This window comes from Passer montanus, unplaced genomic scaffold (assembly GCF_014805655.1).
Source record: "Passer montanus isolate IOZ18808 unplaced genomic scaffold, ASM1480565v1 scaffold14, whole genome shotgun sequence".
NCBI classification, from domain to species: domain Eukaryota; kingdom Metazoa; phylum Chordata; class Aves; order Passeriformes; family Passeridae; genus Passer; species Passer montanus.
This window is the reverse complement of record NW_024360941.1, coordinates 8,517,596-8,531,574: the sequence shown is the minus strand read 5'-3', so window position 1 is coordinate 8,531,574 and position 13,979 is coordinate 8,517,596.

Here is a 13,979-nt window from a genome sequence, read left to right as displayed (position 1 = left end):
GTTATGCTTTTCTGAAACACTGTGCTAACCTGGTGAAAAAAAGAGAACAAATACTTTAACAGGATCTCACTTTTCTCTTGTTCACTGTTTTAGCAAACTGACTCTGGAATTTTGGCAGCTGAAGTATACGGAAAGGAAGTTTGCAGAAAAACCCCTCTTTTGCCAACAGGAGTTGGGTGGAAGACAAATTTGCAGGCCAAATTGGTCCTTCATCATTGACTGGGGTGTGCAAATTATAAGGGACTCCAACAAGCACATCAAAAGATACCATGAATCACCAGGAGCAAGGATAATTTACCCCTGCACAATTCTGAAAGGAGAGTTTTACATTTTACCATAACACACTCTTTCCCTTGTGTTTTTTGCTATTCATTTATTCATAGCATCCTCCAAACCAAAAAACCCCACAAGCCTCAGACATTCAGCACTACAGTAGCTGTCGTCAGCCCCAACACTTTATCACCTGTGCTTTACAGAAGGTGAACCTGGAGCACAGAGTCTGCCATTTACCACAGTCCAACCAGCAAGTAAGAGACCTAAAAATAAACCTTCCTCTCAAGCCTCCTATAACCAGCTGCCAGGGCTCTAGGTGCTCTATATTTTTCCAGTCACAAAAAAGTGTGCCCTTAGAATCAGAGGGCAGCAAAGAGCCTTTCTCATTTAAATCCATTGCAGTTCCAAGAAAGAGAATCTTTGACTTGTTTGCTATGCTTCCCTTGACATACTGCCTCCAGGGCAATGTTCAAAATGACCTTACATAACAGTTTACATTCATAATCCATCACTGCAGAGGGAAATCAAAACAACAGACTCTTTCCTGCTTCATTATGAAGGGTTGCTCTTGTTCTATGTTGTGTCCTTGGGAAAGAACCAGTCGGATTAGAACTATGAAAAACACAGAATACCCCCAGCCCAAAAAAATAACCCTTGTACAATGTGCATTTACAAATTAACTGCACATTGGCAATGTGCATTTACAAAGTAGTTGCAAAAACCAAGTGGCTGAAAAATTAATAAAGCAACTTTTCTTCAAAACTTAAAGGCCTCAATGCTTATCAAGTGACAAATCTTACTAAGTATCACTTTTAGAAGATTCTAAATATTAACATATACACACATTATGCTGGTTTTGTATGTAAAAATTACATTTTTTTAGCAAAGACTGCATTTAATATAGATTTCTTTTCCCTTCCAAATTCTTTCTTCACCTCTCAATATGATATTTCAGAATCTTGTAAAACAATGTTGTTACTTACCAGAACAGAAGAAATCTCACCATCTCTTACCTTGAGGCTGACAATGAAAGCCCCCTTCATTTTACTTGTCAGTCAATTAAAAAAAAATTCTTACCTCAAAAAGTGAGTGAATAAACAAACATGACACAGCAGGTTTAGAGATAAGAACTCAATGAATTGATAAACACCTTGAATTCTGTAGTATTTTTACTATCACCAGATCTAAAACAATTTTGCTAAGCAGCTCCCCTTCTTTGGTAAGGGAAACAAGGATGGAAGCTGTACAATAACCTTCAGTGCTTCTTGATAAATAGCAAAATAGCTCAGTGGAAATGTTCAACTTCTCTATGATTAAAAAACAAACCTTTAATGTAGTTTTTGTTTACTGTGTCATAAGTGCAGCGTTGGAAGTTGTTGCCAAAGAATCATTGGAACAGGCATCACTAAGGCAGTGTCAGCCAGCCAGCTCTTTGAAAATGATTCAGTTCCCCTAGTCTTATGACTAAAATAATATGCAGTGGCTCCAGCCCGAAGCCTGGTTAATACATCTGTCCAGAACACATAATTACTTGGTCATAACATTCCCCCGGCCACCAGCCAACAAACCAATCAGCATTTCTTCTTAACTCACTAGAATTTTTGCTGTGTCAAACTGTTTGATCTCTAGGTAGTAAAAATGCAAAAAATGGAAGGACACTGCACTGGAAGGTTTTAATTTAACATAGTTTCTCATGGAAATTAAATCTGAAGAGAAACATGTTTTTGTTGACATTGCTAGACTCGAGATTTTTTACTCTGCTTCAGAAATTATATTGACATATTTATCTTACAGCTCTTTTTCTTATCTCTTCACCAGCTAAGATTCTAAAATGTAATCTCCCTTTCATTAATTAATTTCACAAAAACCCTCATGTTTATGAGAAAGCTAAATGATACCAGCAAATTTAACAGGCCACTATGTGTGCAACTATCAAGTTATCAACTATGCTTGATTGTGTACACTCTGTATGGAAATGAAACTGAAAGAGGTGAAAAAGTCTGTATTTACACAGATACTACTCTCCATAACTCTGTAAACTCTATTTGTAAGTGCATATGTTTAACTTTCTGAAGCTTGATTTTGTAAACTCTGATTATTTTGTAAACTCCTGAGGCACTTTGTACCTATAAAAGCTTTATATTTACTTCACCAGGATACAGGAACAGGAGAACAGTAGTGTTATACTTGCTTCCTATATCATGTGCCAAAACCACACTCAGGAAAGCACTCTGTGCACATTTCAGAGTAATTCAATCTTTTCTCTATGCAGATATGGTATTTCTAAAGTAACAAAGTAAATTGCTACATTTCCTACTGTGAACAATTTAGGCATCACACTCAAACATGCAACCTTAAAGATACTGCATAATTTCCAAGCTCATACTATGTTTATCGGCTTTAGTGCTGTAGTTTCACACAGTGTCCTTTTTTTAATCAGTGTCTCTAGACAAAGAAACACCTTTACATGTGGCCAATACTGAGACTACGAGAATACAAATGAAGAACTTAATAAATTTCTGTTATAAGTTTTCTCTCCCCAGGTCACAGAAGGAGGAAGGACTGGGAGAATCCCTCTTGCAGAAGGAACTAGGGTGTGGTTTGAGTTGATTTTCAAATAAACTCAGTTTCTTTCCTGTCACAGGCTTTCCTGTTTATTTCCTATAAGTATCAAATCTCAGATTCAGCACCTTGTCTGTGCAAAAGGGGAATTTAGAACACCTAACGAGCATATTCTGAATTCTTGGCATAGTACAATACAGGGATAGTTAAATATTTAAGGGTCTATACATATGTTCTGTGTGTTTATAATAGTATCATGCATTTCAACATTAATAAAAATTGTGTGCATTTAGATGAAGAGAATCTGTGACAGAACTGAAAAATGTTTAATTATAACCAAAGGACGCCAAGGAATGGTGGGGTTCCTACCGTATGTATCTGATTCTACTTGAAATCACCCTTACTTTCCTGAGTCCAAACTTTCAAACTGTTATGGCTAAGAGCAAAGCAAACTCTTCCAAATATTTTGAGCAATATGGGAAAACCTTTTATAGCTTTCATGCTCCAGAGGATACTTAGAAAATATAAAGGCTGGTGTCTTAATTTTAGAAATGCCACAATAATACTGCCAAAATTCATGCGATCTACCTACATGAATTGTCTCTTCATGTAAGTGCACTTTTACCCAGCTTTAATTCTATGGTCCTGCATTAGATTTTCAAGAGGATTCCTGTGTTATTTGGTGAAATAATGATATTAAATTTTTTATGTCTTTTGCATTTATTGTACCTTTAACCATTACACAGAGGCATGTTACCCAGCCTTGCTTTAAATACAAAACTATGAACTTCATGTATATATACCCACTTCCACCTTACTCCCTCACACCCAGCTTAATGGAGTACTTTGCAGATTTATTTTCCTGCTATCTTACTATTAAGAACCAAGAAATGACTGGATTTTTTATCCTCGTAGAGAAACAAAACAAAAAAAAAAATCATCAGGAGAAGTCATAAATTTATAAGACAATCTTCACATACATAGTAGTTTGAAAAGTTTGACTATGTACATAGATTGCCAATGTCAGCACTGAACAGTTTCAGCAGTAATATTGAAGGCTCAATACCCTGGAAAACTGGCCACAGGTCTTTCATATTAGTTAAAATAAGAAATCATAAAAATAAAGTAAATATCTGAAAGAGAATACTAGCATTTCTATGCTTTGCTGTTTCACTCATCTACAGAAGTGAAAACACCCTAAAATTCTTGTGTGTCCCCTAAATATGTCTTGGCCACGTTTACACAGAAAATGTCTAGATACAATTTTTTTCCCTGAAATGTTTGTTGCTCTTCACAGCATCATAAAATTTCAATAGACCCCACCTTGCCAAAACACCAACTAACCACAGGCACAGAGGTATCCCTTACCCTCTCCACTAGCAGTGAGGAGAGACTCCTGGAATACAAATTCCCCTCTGGAGATGCCTTTCTATGAGTTGTGCAGTTCAAAGCGAACATAAGTGAGGTGAGGTGAAGGTAACATTGTCTCAGCTAAGGTTACTTCAAATGAAAGGGTTAATTTCCATCCTTATGGGGTGGTGGGGTGCATGCAGGCTGACATCTCACAGGATGCTTTGCTGAAGCATGACAACCCCAGCAATCTCCCATCTCTCTCTTCCCTCTGCTGCCACTCTTTGCAAAGGCAATATTTATCCTTCTACTCAGAAATGAAAATGAAAGCTGGTGTGTGACAAAATGTACAGTATGATGCAAAACATTTCATGCCATAGCAAAAACAGCTTAAAGCCAGCATGCCAGTGATGATATCATTCATAGACAGCAGTTAATTTGGAAAGTGGAAGGGAGAAGCCAATATCTCTAGTGTGATGTGATTTTATACTGAAAAGCCCTCACATAAATGCACACGTGCACAGGAATGGAATTGAAAGCATTTAGTTTGGGGACTGAACACTAGAAAATGTACAGTTGGGAACCACTTTCCATTGGCTAGTAGGTGAGATAACTGGCTTTATTCTTTGTTATTGAACATCTAATAACATTTCCTGATTTTTGCAGTCTTAAGCAGCAAGCTTGATACTAAGAGTGCTTTTTATCCTCCTGGAATATGCATCTTTTCCAAAACATTTATCATGTTTGCTCTGGTTAAAAAGAAAAATTTAAATTACTATTGAATACACCTTTGACTGAATCCAGGCTACAATGTAATAAGTAACTATGCATTCTGGATGAACTCTAAAGGGCTTCTTACAGTTATATATTCATCCCTTCATCAAGACAATCCACTGTACTTCAGGCAGTATACATATATTGCAGTCTGTGTATATAGATGCTGTATATATTACTGCTTCCTTAAAATAACAAGCAGAGTCATGAGAAAATATAAAGAATAAAGATGAAAGACATAACTGCTTAGTTTAGGAATTAAACATAAATTAAGGTGGAAGAAATTCTCATTATTTACTTAGGGCCTGATCCAAAGCTCTTTAAAGTCAGTGGAAAGAACATCAACTGCATGAGGATTTAAAATGTGACACTACAGTTGAATGCTTTGAAAAAACTTCTGGGAAAGCAGCACCACAAAAAAAAGCCTACTTAGAAGTGGGGAGGGGAAGGGCTTCCTGGATTATCTTACACCATTTTTACCTGTGGGACAGTCTTGATCTCAGCTTACAAGGACATGCATTGCTTTATTCCATCTGTGCAAGAATTAAGCATGCTAAAACTTTGTGGCACTGGATCAAGTGTAAGAAAGGGCTAGAGCAGGAAATAAAATACCTTGGTTAATGGTCACATGAGCACTGCAACTAGGGGAGGACAACTCAAAGCAGCTCAGTCTGTGACCTCTAGTGAGGTAGAAGCACAGCCTCAGCCCGTTCTGCAGCTCAGGGCAGCAATCCATGCACCACAGCTTTGTAAGCACCATGGGCACACTGCGCGTGTCAGGAGGGCAATGCTGCTGGAACCAGAGGAGATCAGAGAAATTACCAACCAAAGAAAAGCCACTGCTTCTCAGGATTTCCAGCATCTCCTCCATTACTATCTAACATTTCAAGTGATACTAAACCGTGCATTCAAAGTGCAGGATGAAACTTTTGAGTTTGGTTTTTCCTCCCAATGAAATTTGGTTTTCTGGCTCTTTTGCTTTTCTGTCTTATTGCTTGCATGTTTGTCCTTTGAGAATTTTAACTAAAGGGTGGATTCCCTCCACTAACAAGTCCATCCATTATTCTGACTGGATATTAAGTTATCATTAAATTTAGCACACCACACAACTGACATTCAGATATTTTTTGAGCACAGACACCATGGAGCATCCACACAGAACACTCCTATAGACATTTTAATATGTTGGAAAGCACAGAGCATTCCATTTGAGTTCCAGGACACAGAAAATCTATGTTGAATGTATGTAACACACTTGAAAACAAGTCTCCAAGAATGCACAAAACTATAGGATGGGGACAGGTTTTCACATACTTTTTCCTATTCCACATCTACAAGAGTGTGAAAGTCAGTGCTGAATAGTCCTTAAAAAAATTCCCTCAAAGCTTTCTTCCCATTCACTATTATATTGTTTGCTTCATGACTCTTGCAGTCCCTAGCAATCAAACTAATATAACTTATAGTTCACTGAGACCTTGTGTAGTTTGTAGCCTTGGTCCTAGAATTCCATCAACAGAAAGTATGATCAAAATAGTAGAGAGACTATTGCTTAAAAAGGTCTTGTTCTGGGTAATTGTCAGAGAATCAGAGAATTAAATAATTAATAACACCTACTTTATTTTCATAAAATTATGATACTAAACTTTTCCTGCTCTGTTTTGCTTGCAAGTCATCCAAGGAAAGAATAAAGAAGGAATTTAGTGTTTGCTTGTAAAATCACTGGAAACAGAAACCTGAGCCAACTGAAGTTTAACAGTAAAGAAATTTACTCGCCACCACATTGCTACTGTTTAATTGTTTATTACTTTGAAAATGTACTCCCAATAGTAACATTAAAATCTGGTTCTAGGCCAACCCAGGCACATAAGGTAGAGCTGGAAAAGATCCAGTTGGTTTACAGCATCACATTTTGCAGTGTCAAAGCAGCAAAAATTTCCCTTAGATTCAAGGACATCATAATACATTGTTTAAATTAAATGCTGAAAATATAAACAGACTTTGATAATTTTTTCTCTTTTCTTTTATGGTTAGACTCATGATAGTGGAAACAACATCCAATATATGGATAAAACTAAACAGACACAGCGATGTTATTCTGGGAAAACAAACTCTTACCTTCAAAATCCTGTGCCCACCCTGCTGAGCCAGTTGAGAAGTTCAGCTGATTAAACTTCAGCAACCAAATTTAAATAAAAACTTCCAAAAAAATGTTAGCAATGCAAAACAGGTGTGGGGAAACCAACATTCGCATAAAGAGCAATTTTCACAGGAAATGTAGACTGTTTGCCAGTTCTATTTATGGCATCTTCAGGTTTCTTTCTGTTCCATTCATACTAGAAGTACCAAGATTAGTGTTTGGTTGCCCAAATCAACTCCATGCCTTTTTGGAATGCTGTAAAGCAATCTCCTGGGAGACAGCTGTGACATTCCCTCAGTTCTTGATCTCATAATTCTAGTTACAGAGACAGAGACAATGTTCCTTGGCTCTGGTAACAATTTTCCCCAAAATGCTGGTATTAGCACATCCACCATTTTCACTACATTGCATCAGAGCATGGTGGCTTGTACACTGTGTGAAGAAAGCAAGCCATTCTTTGAACATCCATTTTGCTCCCAAGTTAAAAAATGTGTTAAGGAGTTCTTTGTGTAATATCATGTTCTGCAGTGTATTTCATTCAACATATAGGCTGGGAGACATTCCTTAATACTTTTCATTGAGCTATGGCTTCAGTTATTCTCAAAGAGCTTCTTTATTCAGTTTCTAAATCTTCCCATCCACCCTAGAAAAAAAAAATCCCAACACAATACCAAAATAAACCCACAATCACTCTACAGGATGATTGCTCTCTTTCCTGTGCCATTGTCCCACAGCTGAGAGGTTGCAGTGCACTCCTGGGAGGGGGCAGTGCCATCCCTCAGGGGTGAGTCTGCATGAAAAGCTGGGCCAGAGGAGCTCACCCAGACTGCCAGGGCAGTGCACACGGAGGGGCACAAGCAGTGCTGCCAGCAGCCGGGCTCTGCCTCACACCAGTGGTCACCACTTGCATCTCACCCAGCACCGTGAGTGCCTGGGGCAAGCAAAGCTCCTACCTGGTCCCTGTGTCCCTCAACAGGTTATTATACAGCCTTAATCTAAACAGTGAGACTGTTTCTATTCTATGGCTTAAATTGGATACTGCACTCCTCTTCTCTAACAGGTTTGTTAGCCTGTGTCCTAGCACGCAGTCTGTGAGGAGAAAGAATCTGTATTCTTTTGTGGAGGGATAGCACTTTTTTATAATAACTGCTAAACTACAAGACAATGTTATATTTCTTTTTAGGCCATGTTATATTTTGTGGAAGAACTTGACGTTTTTCTTAATGGCATTACTAGACACATGGCTGCACAGGAATGGAATGTAAATACATGCAATTATTTTACCCATTTTTTTAAACCATAATATTCTGAACGATCTCAAACTGCTTTCCAAACTGATCTATGAATAACATGGCTTAGCTGCTAAAACCACAGAAGAAACTCTTGCATCACAGAATGGACTAGCACAGCTTTCTTTCTTGGTAAAGTGTGTTTGTTCTGTAATATCAACAAAATATTTTATTTCACAATACTGCACTCTTAAGAATACATTAGTAAAGACACAATCTCTGTTTTACAGCCAAAAAGCTCTTCAAGCCATTTAGAAGGTAGTATTGTATTTTCCCTTGGTTAATACAGTCTTTAGGGAAAGTGTCATTCAAAAGGAATCAAGCAGGAACAAATGTCTCTGTCTTTGAGTCCCAGGAAATCATGATAGCTTTAAGAGAAATTTAACATTTCAAAATGCTCCATAAAATCAATACCTATAAAAGTGTACTTAGAATTATAAGCATGGAGAAACCATTCAAAAGAGAACACAGAAAAGGACTGACAGAAGTCTACACAGCATCTGCTGACTTTACGGAAAACTGAGCTGAAGATTCAGGAATAAAGAAAGGCAAAATAATCACAGTATATGGTGGAATATCAAACATTGAAATACTTGCTGGGTGCTGAGTGTTGTCACTTTAAAGCAAAAATTATTTAATTTTTATTTTACTGGATAAAGCAACTATCTTTGCTGGGATATACCCTCATTTTTATTCATTCTTCAAACACACAGATAAAAATCACATCCATACTGTTTGTTCACAGAGTTTTTTAAAACTGCTCTAGAAAGTTACACAGACTGATTAACAAACATATCCCACAGCTGCCTTTGGCTGTCCCAAGTGGCTTCTGTCCTGCTGCAAATGAGATGTTTAAATCTGTGTTAGAGGAGGCCAAGGAGTCACCCAGTGCTGATGCAGAGTCCTAAAATTCTTGTTTTCTTTCCCACCTTGCATAGGCATAGAAGTCAGAGGCTGAATTGGCCTGCAGCATGGGGTTTGAGGGCTTTCTTTTAGCACACCAACAAATAATTCAAAGGAAAAAAAAATAAAATAAAAATATTATTTCAGCTGCTCTTATAATAATCTCATTTTCTGGTTGACTGAAAAAAATCCCCAAAAATCAGATTCCATACTACTGCTGTGTCATGCAGAATGCTCCACACCAGAATATGATCCTCTAAAGAGCAAAGATCAAAAATAGCAACTTTCTTTGGATTTAGTGCGGAAAGCCACCATACTTTATAGATCCCAAAAAAGCAAAATGTTGAAACAGAGTGCCTACCTCCAAGCATGTAATGTTACAGATCTGGTGACATGCTCAAAGGTCAGTGCATGCTTGTGCACTTACTTGTGTCCACCTTTGAGTTTGCTACTCATAACTGGCATAAAAGAGACTTCAAAATTGTGATGAATTTTACTTTTATTTATATATTATCCCCGTGTTTTCCTGTTGTTCTTATTTAGAAGATACATCTCTGTTGTTTCTGTGTGCGTAGCATAAATCAAAGATGCTGAATGGAGGCTGAAATTACATAACTGAGTGCTGAAAAAATGCATGAAAAATGCATTCTGATTTTTTTTTTTCATGCTACAAGATTTTGTTCCATCCAGTTTCATCCACAAAACAGCCAATGTCATAAGTTTAGGAAGTAATTGAAATTACACGTGAGCACAGGGCAAATGTGGTCTAAGGGGAAACAGAATTTTCTGACACCACATCCCTTGTGTAGAAGTCACATTTATCATCTGCTTTCCCCTTGAGATGCACTGTGTCTTTGAAGACAGAGGAAAGTACATTTATTACTGTTGCTGTAAATAACCTCAGCCATTCTCTTTGCTGTTCCTTAGCAATGAATCCTATTTTATACTAAATTTAAGCAAACTCTTTAGGGAAGAAGAGCAGAGTACAGCAGAAAAAGTAGAAAGTGCCAAGTTGGAAGAAAACAATTTGAAATTATCATTCTAGCTTAACTCAGAAAATCAGAAACATAGTTTAAGTCTCAATTTTCTTAACAGTATTAAGCAAAGATAAAGAATTCCAAACAAAACCACAGAATATTAGAGACAGACTTTCTAAGATGCTTCCAAGGAAGCATTTGCTAAGCTCGTACACACACTTCTTGCCTAAAAGCTCTCATGTTTACACAGATCATGACAGTGCACACTCCACACATAACAGGAGCTAATTTTTCATTTTAATCTGCCAACACACAAGATAGAACTCCAAAAATGACAAGTTCATGTGGGATTTTCAGTTGGTTTCTTTTTTGTATGTTTGTTTTTGGGTGCATATTTTTTGGTTGTTTTCTTTGTTGGGGTTTTTTGTTTTGGTTTGGTTTTGGGTTTTTTGGGTTTTTTGTAAGACATATAATTTAACCAAGTATTTCTCACATGAAGAAAAGAAGATCATAATAAAAAAATTTGTCCTGGGAGTTAAATAAGGCTTTTTCAGCCTCATTAAAGTCAGGTGAAGTTCACCCAAGATCTTAAAGCCAAAGTGGTGTTCTAGAATATGTATGTTGCACAGGACAACAGACAAACATGATTTCAAGGAGGTAAATAGAAATTAAATCATGAATATACTATTTTATGAAAGAAGTCATCAGGAGGCTTTTTCAGCCTCATTAAAGTCAGGTGAAGTTCACCCAAGATCTTAAAGCCAAAGTGGTGTTCTAGAATATGTATGTTGCACAGGACAACAGACAAACATGATTTCAAGAAATTAAATCATGAATATACTAATTTATGAAAGAAGTCATCAGATTATTTAAAAGTTTGGTTCATAAATGTATTTTAATATCAGAATTTACTATGGGAATTAGAATTATGATTGAAGAGTTTTGAAGGAAATACATTGTAATTGTATGAGGAAACACATAAAATTTTCTTAATCTTCTTCCTTGGATGGGAGGTGTCAGGTATTTTTCAGCACATATGCAGTTTGGCCTGTTGATCAAATAATTATTTTTTTTACTGTAAATAGAAACTTATCTCCAGTTAAGACAATCTCTCCCTTTTTTGGTCCTCCTTCAAATTCTTTTTTTAGTCCCAAAGATTAGGACTGGTTTTAGTCCAGTCTTCTGAAAATCCTTTCATGTTACTCGTATTTGTATGCAGTAATTACATAAAGATTTTCTCAACCCTTACCCACTGATACCTAAGAAGAATTAAGAGCAGCTTTTCCAGGAGGGAGTCCAGTCAGCTGTTCCTGCAGACCACTTTCTAATGTTTTTTAACCTTGTGTCATTCAGACTTCCCTCTCCAAACAGATTCATTTCAGTAAGTGGCTCATTAGCATCACACAGGAGAAGAATCCTTACTTTTTTTCCTTTTAAAACCACCATATCCTTAGCTATCTATCTCTGGTGTTTGTACTGATATTACAGCCACTTCAGTAAATTGAAGCTCTTCCACAGATCTCTACTCCAAATCAGCGCCAGCCTCAATTCTTTGGCTGAGGCAAATGCCAGACATTGTTTATACAGTGGTAATCAACATGGTAAATTTAGAATATACCAGAATAAATTATGATAAATTTGCTGCCTCAGGATAAAGATAACATGCGGGTAGAGTCAGTGGTTATCTCTTAAAAAAAGGGGAAATTGATGAACAGACTTTTTTTTTCCTTCCAGGCTATCAGAATAAATGGGTTTTTTTCCCCTCTGGGATTTGTAGAAAAAGAAGATGGGACATGTGGATCTCATGAACTCTGATGCTAAATACAGCTACAACTTTTGAAAGACTCTCTTCCCTATATTTCAAGTTGAACTCCATGTTCGTTCCTTAGCATTAAGAGTTGCTTTCTTCCTTTCTTTTTTTATCCCTGTCATCTCTCCAGAGGTCAGGAAATGAACTGTGTGTCATCAGAGAGCAAAGTAGTACAGAACCCAGGGGGCCTGATAGCAATGGTGCCTTTTTCCCCCCGCCTCAGCAGCTTGACTTGCTGTTCCCAGAGCCAGTTTCAGAATCGTCAACAAGTGAAAAATCAGTGGTGGTGTTGGTTTTGGGGTTTTTGGTGAGAGGTATTTTTTTTACCTCAGAAAATACAATTTAAAAAAATCTATAACAGACCTCTTTATTGAGTGTGAGATTTCACTTCACTTTCCTTCTAAAACTTAGTGCTTGAGAACTTTTTTTAGCAATGTTTATTTACCTGGAGATGAGTTTCCAGAAAATATATATTCCAAGTGCAAACTGTCTTCAGAATAGACCAACATTTCTCTCTCTCTGTCAAATACTGGTTGGGGGCCCAAAATTTGTGGAAGCAAAACCACATTCTTTTGCCTAGCACGTAACTTTGGCAAATCATCTGGGTAATGAAGGCAATTAGGATCTAACTAAATGCTAATCTACTTGCAAAGCATGCCAATCCTCTTACAGATATTAGCTGTTTGTAGCAGGACATTTGTGTAAGTAAAACACTAGAATTCACACAGAGCGAGCTACAGTCAGGCTCTTGTTAAACCAGCAGGCAGAGTTGCATTTCTTCAGTTACATTTTCCACTTCTGCCTTTCAGCTCCACCTCTGCCTTTCAGCTTCACCAAATTTTAAGTATGTGTTTAAGTCCAACAGGCTTTCATAGGATTTAAACATATGCATTGCCTCACTAAGGAGGAAAGGGGTACTCACCTGCCTACTCGCTTAGATTATGCACTTTGCTGGATGGGAGACTACATGTCCTTCTACATCAGTACTGAGAGAAGGTGTGGTGGTGGAGGCCTGAAGACTGATAACAATTATTTGTCCATTCCCTGGGCCATAATGAGGACACTGAGCAGATGTCACAATGATGAGGCAGCAGATATTCCTCTTCATCTTCTTCTTGATATGTCTTTTGGGCAGGAGCTATCCCAGGCAGAACCCAAATGAACTGCAGAAGGACTGTGCTCCCTAGAGCTACCTAGGAGATGAACTACACACTGCCATTTGGTAGCACAGACATCTTAGAAGCTGCTGTAATACTAATTTTAACTTCCAAAATGATGGAAAATTCCATGATCATGTCTATGTTTTTAAGTAAAATAGTATTTCTCATTTTCTAGAATATCCTAAAGCAATAAGAAAATATTTGTAGCACACCACATGGCATGGTTACTGTAGAAGGGGTGTCTGGTGAGGACCTACAGAGGACCCAGTCATGTGCAGAGAGGCACAACTCCTGAACTTGCCTGAGCTCAGCCCAGAGGGCTGTGGTGCTGAGAATCTATACCCATTGCAACCCAGAGACTCACAAAAACCCCTCATCAATCACTGAGCCTGTTGGAGAGCAACTAGAAGCACTTACTTCTCAGTATCTCAGACTTTTCAATCTTTTCCCACATGCCTCATTCTCCTTTTTGCTCACTCACTGCAGACACACAAAACATCCTAACGTTTCAGAAAGATATTTACAATCTCAGGCATCCAAGTGACCAGAGTTTCCCTGTGACCTTCTCACCCCATCAGTGAGCTGTCGAGCTTTTCTAGGTTATGTCCTTACAGAAATTTTTCTTAGGCTTCTGTGGCTTAGAGCCATTCCAATGCTTGCACATGGAAAGTTTACATCTGTCTGGAGCATGACTGCTCTGTGGGAGCAGGATACCAGTTACCTGGCACAAGGGCCTAACCCTGT